Source organism: Dasypus novemcinctus, assembly GCF_030445035.2.
Source record: "Dasypus novemcinctus isolate mDasNov1 chromosome Y unlocalized genomic scaffold, mDasNov1.1.hap2 SUPER_Y_unloc_2, whole genome shotgun sequence".
Taxonomy (NCBI): Eukaryota; Metazoa; Chordata; class Mammalia; order Cingulata; family Dasypodidae; genus Dasypus; species Dasypus novemcinctus.
In genome coordinates this window covers 275,702-301,432 of record NW_027261978.1, presented here as the reverse complement: position 1 = coordinate 301,432, position 25,731 = coordinate 275,702, and the positions used below count along the sequence as shown (strand labels likewise).

Genomic DNA, 25,731 nt, shown 5'->3' with positions numbered 1-25,731 from the left:
GTGGTGAGTCTCCCTGGCACTGAGAGATTATAAGCAAGTGACTACTAGGAATGCTTGGGAAAAAGACTGTGGAAGGGGGAAATATTAAATGCATATGAGTTTTTTATATGGCTAAGGTATTATTTCAAATGGAATCGAGAGTTCATTCCAGAGCTTATGGTTATGCATGTCTTAGGAGGCTCTCACTGAATGTCACAGCAAACTGTGCCCAAAGCACAGGAGCTCCTGAAGGTTCTGGAGACATCTTGACACTATAGGCAGGGCAGACAATCCCAGAGAATTGGCATGCTGTTGTTGGGCCTTTCCTTGGAATATATGATGGCCCATTTGTCCAGGGTTTCAGAATTAGACTCACTTATAGTTTTCCTATATGGTTCTTCTACCCCTTACACTTGAACCCACAGTTAGCGCTATACCCATTTAATCTATGTCCCAGAGACTTAAACCTCCTAGCTGTTCATAGGTTGAGCCCTGAATCTCAGCAGAGTTACAGTTCATTGCACTCACCAAGGACAGCTAACACAAGGTGAATGATGGACAATGCCCACCTACAATTGTGAGCAAGATGGTCCCCTTCATCTACCCCACGGATCTAAGCCCCCACAATCGGAAGGAGAGTGGGCATCACCATCCCCAAATCCTGAAGATTGAGGAACAAACAGAACATAAGATGGGAATGCATCTATGGACTAGTCATTACTATTCCAGAAATGGAAGAACTTGTAACAGTGACATAAAGACAGTTGTCACCAGAGGTTCAGAGGGAAAGGAGAGGGGGGAATAGATGTAACACTGGGCATTTGGGCAACATTGAAATTGTCCTGCATGACATTGTAATGATGAATAGAGTCCTTCATATATTTCATCATAATCTATAAAACTATGCAGGGCAAAGTGTAAACTATGATGCAAACTGTAGTCCATGGTTAGTAGCAATGCTTCTATATGTGTTCATCAATTTTATCAAATGTTCCACACTAAGGAAAGCTGGTGTTAATGGGGGAAAGCATGGGAGGGGAAGGAGTAGAGTATATGGAATCCTCCAGATTTTTGATGTAACATTTATGTAATCTAAAGCTTCTTCAAAGTAAAGAAAAAGGAAAAAAAAAAAGAATACTAGTTTAGGAAATACAGAAGCCTGCATTTGAGTAGCTGGAAGCTCACAGCCATATACAAAAAGGTAATTCAGGGTTTATATATTCTGGAAGTCTATGTCAAATAACAGTGATCAATATTCAAGACTTCATCAGCCCAAGAAGCTCGCACTTTAGTATAAGGTTCATTCAAGTTAGGTTTATATAGCAGGAAAACTAGCATTATATCCAGTTAAGAAAAAAGCCTGAATTTATGTGCTCACATTCACAGGCAAAGAATTGGAATGCAGTTATATTCAAGAATAATGGAACTCCAGAAATATTCAGCTAGGAAGGTACACCAAATGCACAGAAAGAAACATGATTTGTTTACCTAGGAAGATCATACCTATGTGCAAGAAGGAAGTAGGCCGGGGTTTATACACATGAGACCTTTCAAACTTACTGAAATGAGAAGGAGGCCAGGGCTACACAACTGAGAAACTTATACAAATATCCAAAGAAGTGGCTATGGACATTTGCTCCAGAAATTTGAAACCCATATTTTACACCGAGACCTCTTTTCTTTGCCTTTTTTCCTTTGGTATTGCGTGCATCTCCGCCCACTGAGACAACAACCAGTGACCACATGAACACATTCCTATTCCCTAGCAGCATGTCCCAGGTGCACCCATCCCCACACATCCCCCCGCGATGGGCACCCTGTGCTAGGGACTCTCACCTGCCACTGTTGCCAAAAGAATTCCCCCACAATGTTTTCTAAGCCACAGTCGTCCGCTGACAGAGTTCACCTGGGAGTGGGTTTCCTTCAGCCATCCCCCAGGTGTACAGAGAGCCAGCCTAAGGCTTCCCTGCTCGCTCTTGGGAGTGTGAATGGTCTAAACCTCTTTGGTGTTTGGAATCCTAAAAATCCATTTATATTATTTGAAGCAAACATACATTGAAAAAAGAAGAAACAGAGATAAATGGGTTAGGCACAATTTGGAAAAAAAAAGTCAAACACAATATACTGACAGTATTAATAATGTATAAGTCACATTTCATAAGCCCAAAGTATTGAGTGAGAAAAAGAGGAAGAGCATAAAATGCTAAAATACAAAATAAAATACCTGAAATATATACTTCTTCTGTCACAAACATAGAAGAGATGCAAAGGGTGTGAATTAATCAAATTTAAATTATAGTTGGAAATTTGGATACACAGATTCAGCAATCAAAAAAAAGTCAACTACATACTAATACCATTCCATACAAACTAATAATATCATCTTTTCAAGATAAAAACATTTATCAGATATTCAGGTTTTAGTGCACTAATTTCTTTATACTTTATTTACTTCTTTGGTATTTTTAAAAGAAATTATGAGTTTAGAAAGCAATCATACAAAAACAGATAGGATTTCCATACATTACCACACCAACAATTCCTTGCAATGTTGTAGAACATTTGCTACAATTGATAAAAGCACAATTTTTAACTATGGTGTTAGCTTAACTTAGGTATGATTTCCCCATAAAGCATCCTATTATTAACAGCATGTATTTGTATTGGATATTTGTTACAATTCATGTGAGAAAGTTCACATAATTATATGGTAAACCACAATATATCTTCCACCACAGGATTTACTGTGGTATATAGTCCCATGATTTGTGCAATCCATCACAGGTGTATACTCAGTGGCTCTCATTTTCATTACAAAGTTGTGTTGTCATCACCTCAGTCCATTTTAGAACATTTTCATTACTCCAGAAAGAAAAATTCCTTACCCCTCCTCCCCAAATCCACAAATGTGGATGATACCTACCTTTTAATTTTAAATTTGACTTCCAAAAGATAAAGGGGTCAAATGTTTCAAAGCTGAGGAATCTTAACTCCTTGAAAATGTAAAAATAATCAGGCACCTTGAGCTTCACTGTTCCCATTAGTGTTTAACAAATAAATTTTATTGTAGATACATGTTAATACTCCATAAATCCATATAACGTGTACAATCATTGGTATTCCATATAATGACAGTCATACATTCTATACAATCACTTAAATCGTTTTCAGAGCATTTTCAGTATTCCAGTAATAATAATAACACTAACAAACAAAAACAGAAGTAAAAAACTCATCACCAATTGATCTTTCTTTGCTTTCACACCATACATAGTTGCTATTCTGTTTTCTTCTTTCTAGTTGATATGTATAAATGGAATATCATCCATATGTTTATTTGACATGAGGTTTCACCATGTTATACAGTCCCATGTTATGTTTTTAGCTTTCCTTCTAGCAATATACATGACCTTAGACTTTCCCTTTCAACCACTGTCATACCCATGTAATAGCTCTGCTAGTCACTAACACTATGTTGTGCAATCACCATTTCCATTCATTTCCAAAGTTTTACAAAGAATATTTTAACCTATTCTGCACAGATTTACCGTCAGCTTTCCATTCCTTACCTCATTCTAATTTCTGGTGACCTATGTTCTAATTATTATATCCATGAATTTACATAATGTATTTAATTCACATAGTGCAATCCTACAGTATTTGTGCTTTTATGTCTGGGTTCCTTCACTCAACAAAATATCCTCCAGGTTCATGCATGTTGTCGTTTGCTTCACAACTTCATTTCTGCCTACCACTGCATAACATTCCACTGTGTATGTATTCCACTGTTTATGACTCCTGGCTTGTTTCCAAATTTGACTATAGAGAATAATGCTGTTATGAGCATCAAAGTGCATATACATATTACGCCACTGCTCTCATACCTACATTCTTTTCTTTTCTTTTCTTTTTGAATTATGATGTATATTTTATTGAAAACTTCAACTAGAATATAAGAAGAAATTTTACTATGCATAAACCAATGAAATGAAAAAGAAGTCCCAGAAATACACGAATTAGCCAACTGATTTTGACAAACTTGAAAGTAACATCAGTGGAAAGAATAGTGTATATTTAAAGAAATGATACAGTAATAATTGGGCATTCCTATAAAAATAATAGAAACAGACACATAAGGTACACCTGAAAACTTAAAAATACAGCTCTTAAAGGGACATGGAAGTCAATGCAACATATAAAACAATAAATTCAAGAAAAATATACTGAAAATATTGTCCCAACCCAAGTGGTTAGTATTTTTTCCCTTTTATACAGAACTTCATTCACTCTCCCGGGTCCCCAAATATTTCCTCCCCACTAAGCCCAGGAAGCCCTTGGCACTTGTAGGGTCTGGGATTAGACATCAATAGGACCAGCTGGAGCCTTCCTCGCTCACTAGCTGATGGTCTCTCTCCTCTCTCAGGGGAGAGCAGGATGGAGAGAAGGCAAGACTCCCTCACTCTCTAGCTCTGAGCCCCTGCCAGACTAATTGCCAGGGCATATGCCCAGGGTATATAGTAATGTCTAGATATACTCATAGTGGAAACAATTAAAAACAATAGCTGGGGGGGGCGGTACTGGGCCCCTGGCCGAGGGGTCACTGTTGTGGACCCTGGGGAGCAGCGGCAGTTCCCCAGGTGCAACAGCAAGAACCAGGAAGGAAGGAGGGCCCAACAGTGGGCTCCTGATACTTATGGCTATGCTTTTGAGCCTATACACCTCCAATAAGAATAAGGTCTAGAGTAGCACTGTGCCTGGGAGTTTCCTCCTGACGGCCTTCATGATACTCAAATGTGGCCACTCTCACAGCCAAACTCAGCATGTAAATGCAGTGCAGTCCCCCCAGCGTGGGACATGACACCCGGGGATGAGCCTCCCTGGCACCGAGGGATCACTACCACATATCAGCTGAAGATGCAACTAGAAAAGGACCTTGAATTAAAGGTTCAACACGGATCAGCAGAAAATCCCTGTCTACATATAATAACATGACTTCAAAATGCTGTTTGACCTAATGTAAGGGGGAAATGGAAAAGAGAAATGAGAATATAAGGCTATGAGTCTCTAAAAAAGAGTCTGGAGGCTGTCAGAAGGAATGCCCTTATGCACAAATGAGCAGAGTCTGAGAGACAGATAAAGTAGATACAACCCCAAGTATTGGTTCTTTTGAGGAATAAAGAGACCCATGGGTTCTATGATCATGGCAGATGGGGTTCACTGCCATGGCAGATGGCCCTTCTCTGGAACTGGTGTTTCTGCGTGATGGAATTGGACTCAGAGGGGATCTCTTTTCACAAGACTTGCATGCTACTTTAATGGAATTGTAGTTGGTGCTGGGGTTTTAGATATATTTAGGGGATTTGAATCTCTGGACTGATAATATGACACCCAGGCCCAGAACCTCAACAGACTTCAGCTCCTACACTTTGATTTATTGGACTTACCCCACTCAGCTAACATCGAGTTGAAGAAGGTCAACCACCACACCATGGAGCCTAGAGTGTCTACAACTGAAAGCAGGAGGAGTGCATCCAGTATCCATGTGGATTCTAAGCCCCCACTAGACATAGATGTGCAATGGACACAACCAATCCAATGTCCACAGAGAAAATGTGGAATGGGTGTGGGAAGGGTAGCAATAGTGGCTGCTGGGTTTGGGGAATGGGAGGAAGAGATGAGATGTGGAGGCGTTTTCGGGACGAGGAGATGTCCTGGGTGGTGCTTCACGGAAAATTACGGGACATTGTAGAGCCCCCCAGGGCCCACTGGATGGAACATGGGAGAGTGTGGGCTATGATGTGTACCATTGACTAGGGGTGCAGCGATACTCAGAGATGTACTTACCAGGTGCACAATGAGGGAAGAGAGTGTTGCTGTGGGGGGAGTGGGGGGTGGGGGCGGTGGGGTTGAATGGGACCTCATATTTTTTTAATGTAATTTTTAAAAATAAATAATTAAAAAAAAAAAAGAAATGCTGAGGATTCATAAAGCCAGATGCTCAAGATGGAGGAGATAGACCTAGGGGTAGTCAGGTGGGAAAAAGTATCAGAGGACTGGCCTTTTCTTCTACACTGTGCAAATGTGCAGGAGCATGGTCCCAGTGCCTGAGCCTGACATTCAGCAGGCCAGCCCCAACCCACACCTGAATCCCAATTCTACTCTGATTGTCCTGATATTACAGGCATTGTCACTGGGCAGAGGGCTAGCAAAGAGTCTTGATTTTAGGGAGCTTTCAATCACTAGCCTGACCATCCTGCCCTTCTTCAGGGGCGCATAACATACCCTCTATCTGTCTTTCCTTTTTTACTTTATTTATTTTAGTTTATTATTTTTTTAATTATCTTTCTTAAAATTAAAAAGGATCATGCAAAATGTAACATTAAAAAGCATAAGAGGTTCCCATATATCCCACTCCCAACCCTCCATCCCTTTCAATTTTTTAACTGTATATTTTTGAAGATACCTAGATCATAGAAAATGTTACATTAAAAAACATAGGAGCTTCCCATACACCCCACTCCCCACCCGTCCAACCCCAACAAATTTTTAAATTGTATTTTTTGAAGATACCTAATCAGAGAAAATGTTACATTCAAAAGTATAACAGGTTCCCATATACTCCCCACCCCCTCATCCCACTCCTCCCACGTCAACAACCTCTTTGATCATCATGGCACATTCACTGCATTTGTTGAATACATTTTGGAGCACTGCTGCTCCACATGTAAAGTGGTTTACATTATAGATTGTACTCTCACCCAGGACATTCAGTGGATTATAGCAGGATGTGTAATGTCCAGCATCTGTTCCTACAATATCATTTAAGATGACTCCAAGTCCCAAAAATGCCCCCATATTACAACTCCTCTTCCTTCTCCCTGCTCTCAGCAACTATTGTGGCCACTTTCTCCACATCAATACTACAATTTCATCCATTGCCGGTCACAATAGTCCCATAGCACAATATCACTAAGTCAACTCTAATCCATATTTTATTCCACTGTCCTGTGGAAACTGGGTTGGTAATGTCCACTCCACCTCTATATTGAGAGGGGCCTTAGATTCCACATCGATGTTGATTGCAATTCTGCTTGCAGTTGTAGGCACGCTCGGTTCCCTGGTATGGTGGTTGACCATCTTCACCTGCCTGTTAGCTGACCTGGGAATGTCCAACAAACCAGAGGAGTTGCCCAGAGGCTCAGGGCCCAGCTGGCATATGAGCAATTCAGAGATTCAAGTCTCCTGAGTATTCAACAACCCTAGCAACAACCACAGGTTCAGTAAAAGTATCAGAAGAGGCATGTGTAGAAAGGACACGTTGGAGTCCAACGCCATCAAACTCAGGCACATGAATTCCAAAGTAGGATCCACTGACATGGCACTGAACTCCAGAGATGAAAGACAAAATGTCAAAGACAAAGCTTTATAATATTCTTCATTTTTTAATACTGGAATTTATGGCAGATGGCTCATACCTTCTTTTAAAAGTTATTTTGGCTATTTGGGGCCCTTTACTCTTCCAAATAAATTAGATTATTGGAATTTTGATTTATGCAAAAAGGATTATTAAGATTTTGATTGGAATTGCATGGCTCTCTAAATCAGTTTGGATAGAATTATCATCTTAACAATATTTAGATTCTAGTCCATGAATATGGAATGTCCTTCCATTTATTTTAGTCTTCAGTTTCTTGTAGCAAAGTTTTGTAATTTTCTGAATACAGGTTCTTTATGTACTTGGATAACTTTAATCCTCAAGATTTGATTCTTTTAGCCATTATTAAAAATGGATTTTTTTTCTGATTTCTGCCTCAGATTGCATTTCAGAAGCATATAGAACAGCTATTGATTTTTGCATATTAATCTTATATCCCACCACTTTATTGAACTCATCTATTAATTCTAGAAGCTTTGTTGTGGATTTTTAAGGATTCTCTAAGTATATGATCATATCGCAAGGGAATAGTGAAAGTTTTACTTCTCTCTTTCCTATATTTGTGCCTTTTTATTTCTTATCTAGCCTAATTGCTCCCATTCAATTTTCTAGCACACAATTCAATAATAATGGTGAGAGTGGGCATCCTTGCCTTGTTCCTGATCATGGTAGGAAAGCTTTCAGTCTTTCTACGTAGAGTACAATACTAGTTGTAGGTTTTTCCTACAAGCTCTTTCCTTTATTGAGAAAGCTTCTTTTTATCCCTATCTTTTGGAGTGTTTTCATCAAGGAAGTGTGTTATATTTTGTCAAATGCCTTTTCTACATCAATTGAGAGGATCATATGTTTCTTTTTCATCAAATTTTCAGTGTGGTTAAATACACTAAATGATTGTCATGTGTTGAACTACCCTTACATACCTTGGATAAAACCCACTTGTGATGTGTGATTCTTTTTAATGTGCTTTTGGAGTCCGTTAGCAGATACACTTTAATTTATACTTCCTAATCTTCATTTTTAAACTCTTCTCCAAGTCTCTGGTCCATGTTTGTTTTTTTTTTTTTTTTTTTTTTTTTCCTTTCTGACTGCAGAACTCTCTTTAGTATCTTTTGTATTTCTTGTCCTTTAGTAAGATATTCTGTCAGTTTTTGTTTGTCTGTGAATTCTTTGAACTCACCCCCCAGTACGTGGACAAATTTTAATGAGTAAACCTAGAAGTGAAAAATCACGCAGAAGGCTTTGTTAATCAGGACCCCAGTGCCTCACTGGTCGGTACTTTTCATATTTCAGAGGGATTAATGAGAACTAGAACAGTGAGCACATTGCCAAATGTGTTTTCTGACAAATAACAGATAGGGTGCACTCCAGGGAATATTGTGGTCTTCCCTGGGAAGGCTGGACACTTTCTTGAGGACTGGCACATAGACCTTGCAAAGTAGTGCCCAGGGAGAATTGTGGTCTTCCCTGGGAAAGCTGGACACTTTCTTGAGGACTGGCACATAGACCTTGCAAAGTAGTGCCCAGGGAGAATTATGGTCCTCCCTTGGAAGGCTGGACACTTCCTTGAGAACTGGCACATAGACCTTGCAAAGTAGTATCCAGGGAGAATTGTGGTCCTCCCTTGGAAGGCTGGGCACTTTCTTGAGGACTGGCACATAGACCTTGCAAAGTAGTGCCCAGGGAGTATTGTGGTCTTCCCTGGGAAGGCTGGACACTTTCTTGGGGACTGGCACACAGACCTTGCAAAGTAGTGCCCAGGGAGTATTGTGGTCTTCCCTGGGAAGGCTGGACACTTTCTTGGGGACTGGTGCACAGACCTTGCAAAGTAGTGCCCAGGGAGGATTATGGTCCTCCCTGGGAAGGCTGGACACTTTCTCAGGAATTAACACGTGAACCTTGGGAAGTACTGCCCAGGGAGTTTTGTGTTCCTTCCTGGGAAAGCTGGACACTTCCTTGGGAACTGACGCAGCCCCCTCAAGTTGGCATCTATCGTATCAATTTCATTGATTATGAGCCAAATGAAAGGGACAGGCCCTGGTCAGGACAGTGAAGTCCACCCTGGCAGAGGGTGCTCTGCACAGGTGTTGCTTTCACTCAAGACTCTGGTTTTGGCTGCTGACTTGGGGCTTCCCAGCCTGAGATAGATGTTGGGGAGTTTTTATTAAGACTCTTCTATTTCTCTCTTATTTTGTGAGTCTCTTCAATGATGATTTCATCTTTTCACTGATTGTGGAATTCTTGTCTCTCAATCTAATTGTCAAGATAAACTTATTAAACTAGATATGTATATACAAATTTATTTTTCATCCATTTGGGACTCTGGCCAGAGGTGGGCCAGGTATGTTGGTGTGTCCCCTGGAGAGCCAGGTATGTCAGTGGGTCCCCAATTTGGTGAGCCCATATCTACATCATAAAGGATTATGATGTAGCAGTTGGACCCCTGTTTGTAGACAATCCTTTCCCTATTTTATATGCTCCCAAATATTAACCAAAGTTTATAAATAAATAAATAAATGTCATGCATGTCTTTCTTATGCTTGAGTTAATTGAATAATTATATCAATCTCTCTCTCTCTACTCATATATCTATATAGAAAGCTTTTATCTAGCAGAAAATTATGGCATAATTGGCAGGATTCAATTACTATTACATTAGCAGGATGACTCTTTTCTAGCACTCTCAGGTAACAGAGGGAAATCATGTTGAACCACCTGTGCAGGGAAAGGTTAACTCACAAATCAACATACTGCACTTGCAGAAGTGCTGAATAAGGTTGCACCAAGGAAGTCTTTGTTCTGGATAACAGAGTCTTGGGGGTGGGGGTCTTCCAGCAGCCATCTTGGGGGTTACTGATGTCCACGTGGACTCTTTGCCAGGTTCCAGTTCTATCTATTAATTCCCTATCTTACCAGCCTGCTTCATTCCCCCCCTCAGAGAGTTTTGCTGAAGGAAGATGCTCTTTCTTCTGTAGCTACTTCCTGCTGATTAGGGGCTCACAGACCCTACCTGACAAGGTGTAGAACTCTCCTGCTTCTCTATCTTGACTGGAGGAAGACGAATCTGGTATCCTGTATGAAGATGGATGAAGTCCCCATATGGCTAACAAGATGTTGATCCTGGGAAAAATAAACTTAATTAGAATTTTGAGAATATGTGGTCCTACTGAGAGGACACCGGACCACAGGAGTAGAAAAGGCCAGGTGTTTATAAAGGCTGCATTTCCCTGACATCCTTGGGTTTATTTTCCAGGTTTTGAATACTGTTTGGGACTATTTTAGAGTAATTTACATAGAGATTGCATTTTTCCTTAAGGAAAGGACAAACCCTTCCCTGTGCTGCAGTTAGCATTTTAAGTGTCCTATGATTTTGCATCACCATAGCTGCAAGAGAGTTTGCTTGCTGTTTTAGAGCTTTTAAGGCATGACTGGTTTCATTTATGCTGTTAGTTATTTCTAGGGAGTAATTGAAATAGATCATTAGATTTTGTATAGATTGCCAACCCCAATTTTCAACAGTGGCAGTTATGCCTAAAGCAGTTAAGAGAGGGATGAGAAGGGACACAGCCTTTTTCAAAAGAAAACAGGCAAGGATTTTTAAGGGATGTTTGGTTTGTTCTCCCCTAGCAGTAGACTTTGAGCTAGAGTTAGTGGAAACAGCTGATTTTGATACAGACACTATTTAGCTTTTGTTCTCAAAGAGGCATGTCAGGCCATCCAATGACTGGCACTTGTACATTCCACAAGGTGCTTTTGGTGAGCTGGCACTTTCCTGGACCGATGATTTCATTCAGGATTAGTGCACCAAGCTGGATATTCCATTAACTTGAATAAGGGCTATGAGGGAGACCTGGGCTAAGCACATTCATTAGTTACTTAGAAAATGATGTTTACCAGGACTTTTAACATGTTTAATGTCCCTCTGCACAGGATCTAATAGAAAAGATAACACTGTAATCATCAGGCATATATTTAGAACAGGATACAGGTACAATACTTAATGCTAATTAATGTACTACTAAATGCATAAGTTTCTCTTTGAACTCCAATTAATAAATTCAAGTTTCAGATTGGCAATACCTTACATGTTATCTCTCCACAGGAACCGGCCATAATGCCAATTTGCAATTAAGCTCTACTTGCAGAACTCTGGTTAACTATGGCTTCACTTGATATGTCTTTCACACAGTGAGCAAGCCACAATATTGTTGATCCTAGAGAGAAACTAAGAAGGTAATTTCAGTATTTTACTGGCCTGATACATAGCATTCTTTGACACTATGAAACAGTGCAAGTTTGGAGGTGGTATCCATGGCACGTTTTGCTATATTGAGCCCCCATTGGCTGCTTCAGGAGTTTGAAACTGCAACATAGTTTTCATCAACTTCAGAAGCACAACCAGAGATATAGTAAATATCTTTCTTGTTTGAGGGGTCAGTGACCAATCTAGTGAATAACTCATATAGAGAGGGAACCTGCAATGTATTCAAGGCCTGGTTTGAATGTACAAGAGAGTTTGACAATGCTGAAGTCTGTCTCTTGATTTTTGTATACCTTAAACATTTCCAGTGCAATGTGTTACATATCAAATGAACTTAACTTTTTATTACTTTGCTTTTTACTCCTACACTTTTACTAGGAAGATTTTATTTTACTTTAGCAGTAGAAGCAAATTATTTTTTCCATTTTTAAAATGAAAACTGAAGCTACCCAATGGAATTAAGGTAACTTGTTATTATTACCCCTTGAATATGTACATCGAGGAGAATTTTAGGCAGGTTTCATTGCTATGAAGTAACTTTTTGCCATTAATATCAATCTAGGTTTTAAACTGAGAAGTTTAAGGTTTATGTCCTCATTTCATTAAGGAGACATGACATGAGGTTCCTGGGCCTCAGATTTATCTGTTTTCTTTTTTTACAGTGATTTAAATAGAATTCAGGATTCTATGCAGAGGCTGCTCTTAGCTATACTGTGGTCATGTGGACCAGCAGTAAGCACAGTTTCTGATTCCTACGAGACTCCTAAGGGGAGTTTGCCGATAGGCTAGAGACTTAGAGCGTGGTGGGTATCTGAAGAGAGACTTCAGTTCCCCTCATGGAAGATACTGATGTGAATTTTTACAGTACATCAAAAGGTTAGGAATCATTAGTTCATAGGGAGGGGATTAGTGTCCAGAGTACAGTCTTGGGTCAATAAAGGGCTGTAAAAGTGAATTCTTGTGTATGGCTTGGTGGTGTGTTGGACTAGGAGGTAGGATTTTCTTGGAATGCAGGAAGGTTTGATGGCCCAAAAGTAATGAGGGCCTTTATCTACTCCATTCCCACTGTGATATGGCTCATTCCTGGGGAGAGATATGGTACCTTCCACAGGTAGGCAGTTTGCTCAGTCGATCAGAATGGAGCCACAGCATTATGACCTGGTAACCATGAAAAACCTCTAACTGAGGTCTCAATACATCACTCTCAGCATTGGATAGAACATTTGGACAAAGGATCAGTAAAGAAATAGAGAGCTTGAATGGTATGATAAATGGACTAAAACCAATAGATATGTACACAACATTGCATCCCCAAAGAGCAGGATATGCCTTCTTCTCAAGTGCTCATTGTTCTCTCTCCAGGATAGACCATATATTGACTCATAAAGCAGATCTAAATAAACTTAACAGTATTTATACAAAGTTCTTTGTCTGATTGTAATGGAATAAAGTTGGAAATCAACTATAGGCAGCAAAAAGGAAAATTCACAAATATATGGAGGTTAAACAATGCACTCTTAATCAGTTGGTCAAAGAAGAAATTGTGAAAGAAATAAAATATTTTGAGATGAATGAAAATGAGAATACAACATAGCAGAACCTATGGAATGCAGCAAATGCAGTTCTGAGAGGGAAATTTATAGCCCTCAGTGCTTACATTAAAAATAAAAGAGTTGAAATCAGGGACCTAACTACACATTGAGAGCAACTAGGTGAAGAATAGCAAACTATTCACAAAGCAGAAGGAATGAAATAACAAAGAGCAGAGAAGAAATAAAACTGAGAATAAAATCAATAGAATTAACAAGCCTAAAAGTTGGTTTTTCAAGAAAATTGATAAGCCCTTAGCTAGACTGACAAAGAAGAAAAGAGAGATGGTGAAAAGTCAAATTTGAAATGAAAATGGGGACATTACTATTGACCCCAAAGAAATAAAAGAGATCATAAAAGAATACTATAAACTGCTATACACCAACAAAATAGACAATGTAAATGAAATGGAAATTTTTCTAGGAAAATACAAACAGCCTGTACTGGCCCTAGAAGAAATAGAAGACCTCAGCAAACCAGGCCCAAGTAAAGATATTGAAATAGTCATCACCCAACTACCCAAAATGAAAAGTCCATTACCAGAGGGCTTCACAGATGAATTCTACCAAGCACTCTAAGAACATTTAATATCAGTCTTACTCAAACACTTCCAAAAATTGATAAGGAAGGAATGCTACCAAATCATTCTTAAAGCCAACATAATCTAATACCAAAGTTAGATAAAGACACTGTGCAAAAACCAAATTACTGACCTCTATCCCTAATAAATAATGAGGCAGAAATCAATAAAATGCTCTCTAAACAAGCCCAACAGCACATTAAAAGAATTAGTCATCCTGATCAAATGGGTTTTGTACCAGACATGAAAGGGTGGTTCATCACAAGAAAATTAATCACCATAACATACCACTTTAATAAATCAAAGGAGAAAATTCCCATGATAGTCTTGGTTAAAGCCAAAGAAGTGTTTGACAAAAGACAGCATTCTTGCTTGATAAGTATACCTTTAAAGATAAGAATTGAAGGATATTTTCTCAACATGATAAAGAGCATGCATGAAAAACCCACAGCTGAACAAGTAGAGCAAGAAAAAGAAATAAAAGGCATGAAAATTGAAGAAGAAATAAAACTTTTACTCTTCACTAATGATACAGTCATGAGAAATCTACAATAAAACTTCTAGAAACGGGCTCAGGAGGATGGAAGATAACATATAAAAATCTGTAGGGTGTAACAAATTAACACCAATGGAAAAATGTTGGTAATGGGGGAAAATGTGAAAGGGCTGGAAGTGGAATATATGGGAATCCCTTGTATTTCTGATGATGTAACATTTACATAATCTAAAGCTCCTTTAAAAATAAGGAATATTAACATTAAAAAATCTGTAATATTGTACACTAGTAAAGAGCATTTTGGGGAGGAAGTCAGGGTAAAAAACTGTGTTTACAATAGTGACCAAAAGAATCAAATATTTAGGAATAACTTAAAGAAGGACATAAAGCATTTACTTAGAAAATCATAATGCATTACTAAAAGCAATCAAAGTAGATCTAAATACATTGATGAATACTCTGTGTTCATTGATTGGAAGATTAATTATCACTGAGATTTAAATTCTACCCAAATGGTATACAAATTCAACGCAATCATGATAAAAATTCCAACATCCTTATTTAAAGAAATGGAAAAGGAAAACCCAAATATCAAATTTATTTGGAATGGTAAGGGGCCTTGAGTAGCCAGAAACATCCTAAAAGCTACAGTGGTAAAAATGTTGTATTTGCATAAAAATAGACAAACCAATAGAACAGAATTGATGGATCAGAAACAGACCCATTCATCTATGGTCAAAAGAATTTTGATAAGGCTAAGCCAACCCAGGTCAATCATAACAGTCTGTTTTAAAAATTGTGTTGGGCGATCTGAATATCCATATCCAAAGGAAAACAAAAGAGGACCTGTATCTCATACATTATACAATAATTAACTCATCTCTTAGTTATTACAGAAATATTGAGGGAAAAACAGTAAAGCATTTGCTTTGTCAGTGAAGTGGAATCATGGTTTAACTGATCTGCCTGTGGTTCATGCAGCTATAATAGCTTAGGTACTAGTGATAGTGTACAAGCCACTTTAAGTCTTTGTTTTGTCAAGTAAGTTTTTTAATCAAAACAATTTTATTGTTACATATTAATAAAGTATAAATCCATCCAAAGAGTGCAATCAGTGGTATCTGGTTTAATCATATATTTGTGCATTCATCACCCCAATCATTCCCAGAGCACTTTCATTTATTCCAATTAAAAAAAAACTCACCTCTCAATCTCTCTATGTCTTGCCTGCCCTCCGTAGCTGCTATTCTTTTCCTTATCTCTAGTATGTTTTTATTTATATTTTGTAAAAAAGAGTTTTATATATGCAATATTCCCCATATTTGTGTTTTACGTGATATTTTACTTTACTATACAGTCCTATGTGATAATTTTTAGCTTTCCTTCTAGTAATATACATGACCTTAGACTTTTCCTTTCAACAACTGTCATACCCATACAAGAGCACTGCTAGTTACAAACATCATGGTACTTTCACCATTTCTATTCATTTCCAACAATTTTCAAACAACCTTTTTACCAGTTCTGCACAGTAAACCTCAGCTTTCCATTCTCTACCCTCCTATTTTCTGGTGACCTATACTGTAATTAACTCTGTGAGTTTACACAGTACATTTATTTCATAATAGTGCAATCATATAGTATTTTTCCTTCTATATCTGGCTTTCTTCACTTAACATAATGTCCTCCTGTTTCATCCATGTTGTCATGAGCTTCACAGCTTCATCTCTTCTTACCATTTCATAATATTCCACCCTGTGTATACATCGCAATTTGTTTATCCACTCATCAGTTGAAGGACACCTGGGTTGTTTCCAAATTTTGGCAATTGTGAATAATGCTGCTGTGATGCCTGTTAGTGTCTTTGCTCTCAGTTCTTCCCAGTATATCCCTAGTAATAACACGGCTGGATCCCATGGCAAGTCTATATTCAGCTACCTTAGGAGGAGCCAAACATTCCTCCACAGTGGCTGTACCATTCTACATTCCCACCAACAGTGTAGAAGTGTTCCTAGCTCTCCACATCATCTCCAACATTTACAGTTTTCTGACTACTTAAGAACAGACAGTCAAATAGGTATGAAATGATATTTCATTATAGTTTTGATTGACATTTCCCTAATCACTAGTGATAAGTGTCTCTAACTTTTGAAGGACAGTTTTGCCAGATACAGAGTTCTTGGCTGGCAATTTTTCTTTTTCAGTACCTTAAATACATCTTACCACTTTCCTCTAAGTTCCATGGTTTCTGATGATAAGTCAGCAATTAATCTTACTGACTTTTCCTTGTATGTGATGCTTTGTTTTTATTCTTGCTGCTTTCACAACCCTCTTTTTATCTCTAATATTTGACATTTTGAATAGTTGGTGTCTCATGGTAGGTCTGTTTGGATTTATTCTGTTTGGGGTGCATTGCCCTTCTTGGATACTGATATTTTTGTCTTTTGTAAAGATTGGGAAGTTTTGGTCATTATTTCCTCAAATATTCTTTCTGCCCCTTTCCCAAATTCTCTTCTTCTGCAACACCAGTAATGTAAATATTTCAGAGTTTAGCTTTGTCATTCAGTTTTCTGGGACTCTGTTCTATTTTTTCCATTCTCTTTCTCTTCTCCTGTCTCTTCCATTTGAGATGTCCTGTCTTGGAATTACTAATTCTGTCTTTGAGGAGTTCAAGTCTGCTTTTACATGTCTCTAATGTATTTTTATTGTCATCCATTATGTCTTCCTTTCATTCCCATAAGCTGGTTACCTTTCTGTGTTGGCTTTCAAATTGTTCTTTATGTTCACCCAGTGTCTGTGCTCACCAGTGTTTTAATATTATTTATTTCATTAGTGGTATTTTCTTTAAATTCTTTGAACTGATTTAAGGGTTGTGTGATTATCAGTGATTAATTGTCTTAACTCCTATATCGGCTCAGGGTATTTGGTTAGTTCCCCACAACACGCCCCCTCCCCCCGCCACCCCACAGAATTTAAAGAATACTTTATTAGTTTCTATAATAAAACCCATGTAGATAAGACCAAACATATTTAATACAGTACATTACAATGGAAAAAGATTAAATTTAACATTTCTGCATCAATATGCTTGTTAATTTATGTATAATCCCAACTCACCATGTACAATTGGGATAGCTTTTCAAAAGTTGACAGCACAGCTGAAGTTTCCAAATGGCTAGTTCTTTATCTTGGGCCATCTTTTCCTGTTTCCTAGTATGGCTTGTAATGTCTTGCCAATGTCTAAGCAACTGAAAATGTTGGTGAATTTACTCTTATGGTCAATTTCTCTATTTTGCCTATGTATTTTTCCCCACAGCTCTTTGATATTTGGCTCAACTCTGTCTTTATAATTGCACAATTTAAGTTATCAGAATCAGACCACACACTCACTAGTGGTGTTCAGATTTTCTCCTCGGGTTAGAATACAGAGTGAACTGAGAACAGATTTGTTCATGCAATTTCCAGACCATCCAGGAGATGGTGCACGTGAATGCACCTCTCCAAGGAGGTGTTTCAGTCTGGGATTTTCTGTGTGGAGATTCAAAGCAGGCAAACTCTCCAAACTCTGAAGAAAAGCACCTCTATTCCCCTTTCTTTTTCCTTTGAAACTCCTGACAGAAAGAAAGACGTCTCTTCTCTCAGTCAGCTGTGGTAAGCCATGGATTTTACCCCAGTTTATAACTTGGAGATAGAGGAGGGGATCCCTTTCCAGTCACCATGGGGGCTTAGTAGCTCATTTTTGATGTTGTGGCTTCTTTGTCTCTGTCTCTCACCTTTTTGGGAGTTGTGTAATGCTGTCCTGGCCTGCTGAGCACCAAAACATTTCCTGCAGACAGCTTTGGGCTTTCTTTATTGTTTTCATGCGAGCTTTGAGCTCAGCTTGTTAGTTTGACTTCATCTTCCCACACTTTGCCAAGTATACTTTAAAGATAACATTTACCAGGTTTGCTTTTATTAGCTTTTCCTTTGTTTTGGAGTATACATCTTAAACTTTTGCTGTTGCAGTAGTGATTTTTAGTCTTAGTAGCATTTTTTGTTGAGGAAGAATTGTGGATAAATGGAATCATTTTGAGATTTCCTTGTAACCTTAAAAGAACATTCTTAGACCATATCTGTGGGAAATACAACATTTTAAACTCATAAAAGTTTATAAATAATTTCCTAGAATATTTTATTCCACAAAACTGCCTTTTTTCCCAATTTTAATTTTAACTATTTTTGTACCTTCATTAAATTTTGTAAGCTGTCATGGCATGTGTTATAATAATTTTTTTTGAAAGGGTTCTGGACCAATTAAGTATTTGTATAAAGAATACATAGTTTTCTGAATATTATAAAATAGGATGCAAATTAAATTATTTCTTTTGTAACAATAGGATATAGCAACTTATTAAAATGTCATATTCTGATGATACCTTGTGCTCATTGTGTTTTATTAGCTGATAGATATTTGAAACATGGCCTATTACCCATGCCTGATTAGAGTTAAAGAAATATCCAGTGATAAATTAAAATGAGCACTTTTACTATCAGTTATGTTTTTTTAGTGCTTGAAACTTTGATGATCATTATTATGATAATCCAAATTTACTAGCTAGTTCTTTGAAATAATATTCATTTGTTTTATTTGACTTCATTGTTTCACTAAATCATGGCCATGAATTTGTTGGTTTTTGTGTAAAGATTTAAGCATTTTGTTTTTCTCCAATTCCTTCTTTTCTTTCTAATCTTTAAAGGAAATATCATTCTGCAGTGGAAGCCTATAACAACTTTTGATGACAGAAAACCTTCCTTCACAAGTAAAAGCTATGGTATTATAACAGTTAGGTATATAAAATTTACTTTTAATTATACATTAATGTGAGGAGGTTTTTCTTCTGATGAACATTATTTATTTACCCTTCTCCTTCAAAGGCAATTTTCATTAGAAATCTTTTTTTAATGTTTATAGTTGACATTATTTTGCTATTTTCTTTGTCTCTAACATAACATGCATGTCAAATGTGTGATTTATGTGTTATGTTTTTCCATTCTTTATCCATTGTTGGTGTAATTAATCTGAACCCATCAAATATCCATCTACAATGCTTCCTACAGCAAATCCTTTGAAATTCCCAAATTTATCCCCCAACACTTGACCACAGGAGGAATTAAAGTACTTCCTTGAGCTTACCATGCTTGGAAGCTAGAGGTACTAAAATTATTCACATAGCCTTTGTGTGGGTGTTAAATTTTTTTCATAGTTTGTTGAAATGTAAATTATAGGAAACACGACTATAAATTATAAAATATCTAACACTGTAGCTTTTCAAAGCAGTTTGTTCTCAAATGTAAGATAAAGGAGGAATGCTAGCCGTAAGAATTCTCTCTTTATCTGTCAGACGTTAGTACTCATATTCCCAACTGTTTATTTTGTTGCTTAGCTGTCTTGGAGATATTTAATATTTGGGTGCCTTGTTGTTTTTGTTGAGTGCTTTTTATATTTTCTTTTTTCAGTTTTTTTCTTTTTTATTGTTTTTTTTTTAAATGTTACATGAGCTAGTAGTTCATTCATAATTTTTAACCAATTATGGAATTATGAATGTTTTCATAATGTATATATGTTGTTTGTACTTTCAAAAACAGTTAAGAATATTCCTTTTTCTTCATATTAATGTATATCAAATGAATGATTTTGATGTAAGTATTATGATATGAAATGGAGGAATATCTTAAGTTTTTTTTCAATTAAACCTCTAGAAATGTTTATTAGGACACTAGAAACATTTGTATGTTCATTGTTAGTTAAGGAAATGAAGTGTTGACTGTAGAATAGTCAGGTCATTCATTCTAATAAAATTTTAATGCAAATTATTCTTTTAAGTATTTATGAATTCCTGCTTTACTGAAAAAAATGTGTCATAAGAAAAATGCACATACCTTTGAAACTAAAGAAATAGATTGAATGATTTTGGTATCATCTGTGTCTGAATATCCATTATATTAGACTATAAACTATATTTCAGAGCATATAAAAGGAAGCTTTTGGTGCTTTTATAACTACATTCTTTGATGAACATAAGTATACTTTCCTACTTGATTTTATTTGTATATTGAGCCTCTTTGGCTGTTTGCCAATGACACAAACATTTCCCTTTAGGTCTCAGTTTCATCAGGTCTTTTTCTTATTAATAGTAACAAGAGAATTAAAGGAAGAGCAAGGAAGAATACAAATGTATTGTTGTCTTACTAATATATAGTTTCATAATCCATGTTTTCTGTAGCATAGCTACCATTTTAAAAATAGAAATAAGGGATATTTATTTTATATATCCTATATAATTAGAGGTGAAATTTAATTTATTCACAACTGAAATATTGCTTCTTATTTAATTTGATGGTTTCATATATACTACTACATCATCCAGTCTTTTGATTGACCATGTAGTATAGCCAGAATTGTAAGTATTTATTAAGCAAAAATTTGGGCACTTTCCTATAACTTTGATAGTTTCCAATTTTGGCTTTGTAATTCAAGCTAAATTAATAAATTCACTGAAATATTTTAATTTTACTGCTTCATATTCTTAAAACTAGAACAATATTTGTATCAGGGATAATTGCTTTTAATGTTTTTATTTTAGATTTGATGCATCATAGATCTACTAGGAGACAAAGTCACTAAGGAAAGCAATGCTATTCAATATCTGCAAAGGTCTCTGGAGACAGAGCTTAATTCTGGCCAATCTTGTTACTTCCTTGGAAGGTGATACTTACTAGATACTGTGTGTGCCTTTGTTTATTTCTGCTTGAGAGTTGATTTTCAGTCTAAAATGTTATGTAGTATAATCTGGCCAGTGACTCAATATTTTAAGTACATTAAAACAAAAGATTTCAGGAGTGGATATTAGGCAAGTGGTTGAGCTTTCCATGTGGAAGATACTGAGTTTAGTTGCTAGTGCCTAAAAAAAGAAAGAAAGAAAGAAAGAAAACAACAAGCAAAAAATAACCGGAAAAAAACCCAACAACCTAGGAGAGCTGATGCGGCTCACTAGCAGAGTGCTGGCTTCCCACATATGAGGTCTCAGGGTCAGGTTCAATCTGATATCTAAATAAATAAATAAATAAATAAATAAATAAATAAATAAATAAATAAGATTTCTGGGAGGTAAAATTGATACCAGCTTTGTTTGTACTTTCTAATAGGATGAATTGCTTTTAGTGAGTCATTTCTTACTTTCCTCATTAAATTTTGTTTTCATCCTACTAGAATTGCTGGTTTCTAAAAAATCTTTGTCCTTTCAGAAATCACTTGTATGATTTTTCTATTAAATAATTACATTCACTCTGATTTCTATCATTTCTTAATATATTTACATAAAAGAAAAGAGAATTGATTTCTTTATAGCCAGAAGACTGTTAGTAGCTTGAAGAAACTTGTTTTTTAATTGTGATTACCAGTTTTGCACCTTACTGTGGAAATACGTGCATTAAGCATATATCTCAGCCACAGTTCTACTTGAAATCTTAAATTGAGAAAATGGGTTTGCAGGGAAAGTTCATGTAATAATAGATTTTTGCAATCCAAAATAACTTGGCCTTTCCTTACTTGGAGTATTGAAGTAAGAATCCTAAAGTTTCAGTCTTCTCAGATATCACTATTATTATTTTTTTCTGCTTGTATACCTGCATATATAATGTAGATGAAGCTGATAGATTATGTGTTTTATTACCATCAGATTGTATTTTGGTATGGTGGAAAGATCAGTGCCTGAGAGCTAAGATTTGGATTCAAGTTATGAGTTTACCACAGACTATTTGTGTAATTATTGATTTTCCATATAAACCAGTTGATATCTTAATTTTCATTAACCTATTAAATGAGAAAATTAGATTTAATCTCCCAAGTTCCATTGTACAAGTTATTAAGGTGAATTTTAAATTCCCCGGAAGTTGCCTCAGCTCCCAAACACCTATCCAATTTGAACATATTTCCAACTTTGCTATTTCTTTTGACGTTTTGCCACAAGTGCTATATCTATTTATCCATCCATCCATCCATCCGTCCATTTTCTAAACATTTGAGAATGGATTGTGTACATTATGCTCCTTGAAGATATAATACTCTCATATGGAACAAATATCTTCAATTATGTAACCATCCAAGTGCATTTAATCAAGTTGAAGTAATTTAACATCGATATAAACTTTACAGGGTTTTTTAAATTTTTAATTTATTTTTTTAAAAGAGATATAGATCACACAAAATGTTACATTAAAAAATGTAAGAAATTCCCATATACCTACTCCCCACATCCCCCACTCTTCCAACATCAACAATTTCTTTCATTAGGACTTTACAATCTTTATATGCCACTGATTTCATTTGTCCCAATAATGTTCTTTGGAACCTTTCCTCCTCCTTTCTTAGTTTCCATCTAGGATCAAGTTTTGCACTTAATTGTCATTGTCTCTTTAATTGCTGTTTCCTTTTCTTTTATTGTGAGAACATACATATAATATAAATGTTCCTATCTCAGCCACTCCCAAGCATACCATTCAGTGGGATTAATCACATTTGCAGTATTGCTAAAGCCTCACCCTTTCATTCCTAAAACTTCCCCTTCTTCCCTGATGGACATCCTGAATCCCTGTGTGTTAACTCACCATTACCCCTGACTCTCATCCCTAGCACCCATTCTCTCAATTCTGTCGCTCTAAATGTATATAATAATTTATGTAGTTACTATGGGCTTAAATTTAACATCCTAAATCTTTTAACAAACACTTGTTTAGATACCGCCTTAATTTCAATAATTTATGCAGTGTTTCTGTACCTCTCAATTCCCCCACCTTTATGAAGTTATTATCACAAGGCACATGTTTTTATACATTATGACTTACCTTACAGTCATATATTTACTTTTTAATTCATTTAGGAAAAAAAAGTGAAGTTACAAACCAAAAAATACTATCAACCTGGTATTTACATATACCCATGTTGTTACCCTACAGGAAATCTGAAATCTCCATTTCTTCATGTGGCTTAATTTTATTGTGTAATATCTTTGCCTTTCAACGTACATATTCATCTGCACTTTGTATATGGCTGATCTCCTCTAGTTTTTGCTTATCAAGGTGTCTATCTTAAATCTCTCCCTCTTTTCTTAAAATAAATTTTACTTATTTTTCATTGTGTAAAATATGTAAAACTTATATTAACCATTTTTCATTGGTCAACCCTTAGGTAATAAGTACGTCAACAATTTTATGTAACTTTTACCACTCTGTTTCTAGACTGTTTTCATCACACCAAATTGCTATTCAAGTTTTAGAAAGGTTCAAGATGACTTCATATCTTGCAGGCAATCTATTGATCAATCAGAAGCAAGTGTAGATACCTGGTGTTCAATAGGGTAAGTCTATTTAAGAAGTTTAGTTGATAGACAAGGAATATTCACTGATAATACTATATAATTTGTAATATAAAATCAAGTAGTCATATTTAGTCAGCTATTCTTCATTTCTCTTTCCACTGTACTGTATCAGCAGCAAAACCAGCCTATGGATGCCCTACAGGCACCTATTTGTGCTGTACAATTAGATTATGGGCATTCTGCAGCCTGGATGGATCTCAGCATTCTGTATGCATTCTGCAGCCAACCTCAGGATGCCATTAAATGCCATTTAAATGCAAGTAGAAGCAAATATTGTCATAATAGCTTTGCCCTTGCAGGAAGATTTAAATATTTACAGGTATTATTTTAAAATAGCTTATTTTAAAAGACACATTTTTCTCCATGATACACAGTCAGGAGGAGGGTGGCTGGAATATTTGTTTAGCTGTGCTTTTATTTCAATAACTTGTTTTCTTATTTTGTAATAGTTTGTGGTATTATTTTATTTTTATATTTTAAATAAGATATGGTATTTTTTTAAAATACATTTTTCCACATTTACATTTTTGCTGGGTAAGAATTTACTTAATTTGTCTGTACATTGTTTACTTTTTAAGTTGTGATAATTTTGTTCTTTTTTCTTTTATTTACTTATTTTAATGTTACATTAAAAAAATATGAGGTCCCCGTATAACCTCCACCCCACTTACCCCAGCCCTCCCACATCAACAACCTCTTTCATTATCATGGCACATTCATTGCATTTGGTGAATGCAATGGTTTACATTGTAGTTTACACTCTCACCCGGTCCACCCAGGGGCCATGGCAGGACCTACAATGTCCAGCAACTGCCCCTGCAGTACCACCCGGGACAATTCCAAGTCCTGAAAATGCCCCCACATGATATCTCTTCTTCCCTCTCCCTACCCATAGCGGCTACCATGGTTGCTTTCTCCACATCAATGCTACATTTTCTTCCATTACTAATCACAATAGTTCCAGAATAGAATAACAGTAAGTCTACTCTAATGCATACTCTGTTCTTCCATTCTGTGGACCCTGGGATGTTTATGTCCGCTCCACCTCTATAATCAAGAGGGGGTTAGATTCCACATGGATGATGGGTGCAGTTCTCCTGCTTGCAGTTGTAGGCACTCTTGGCTCCCTGATGTGGTGGTTGACTTTCTTCACTTCCTTTTAGGCGGCTGGAGTAAGTTCATTAAACCAGATGGTAGGAGTTGCAAGTCTGTTGAGGTTCAGGGCCTGGCTATCACATGGACAGTTGAGAGATTCAGGTCCCCTGAGTATACACTAAACCCCAGCACCAACCACAGTCTGGTAAAAGTTACCAGATAGGCTTGTGAATAAAGATCACATCTGAGTGTTCCATCACACTCAGGAACACATTTTAAAGAAACAAACACAATTTGTTACTTGTGCTTGAAATTGTGTGAAGATGCCTGTGAGAACTCTGTAAAAGAGTTCAGCTTTGTTCTCATATTCACAAAGTATATTCTGCCTGGTCTTTATACTACCATCTTTCTCAAAGTCCCAAAATTAGAATCTGTTTCTTTTTGAACAAAATAAGCAGCTAGATTCTTGACGGAGATTTAATTCACTTGCTCTTACTCAAATGGGCTTGTATTAATTTGCTTTTTACATAAATTTTCCTAGGGTCAGTTGTGTAACCTTCCACAATATAAACAAAATTACTTCCTAGTATAGAGGAGGTATGGAGCCTACCAATCCCCACAAAGCTTTCCTCCAGGCAGGGTGCCTTGAACACAGTACAGCAGGTGAGAAGTGACATAATAAGTTCTGTAGGTGCCCAGCTTTAAGGGTTTTTTTCATTCTCTAGTGGTCAACCTACTTTACTAAGTCTAGAAAATCTTTTATTTAAGTGAAGAGATAATGAATTCAAAATAAAATTCCCTCCAATATGGGAGGAAATTTGAATACAAGTTTAAAAGCTTTTTTATTCTCATGCATTTGAAATTAAGGTTTCAATAAAAATA

The 25,731-nt window shown here is 36.6% G+C and overlaps 1 pseudogene; it reads left to right on the top strand.

Annotated features, from left to right (window-relative positions):
• LOC139438605 (lysine-specific demethylase 6A-like) overlaps positions 1 to 25,731 on the top strand; it is a 68,318-nt pseudogene that overhangs the window by 2,509 nt on the left and 40,078 nt on the right.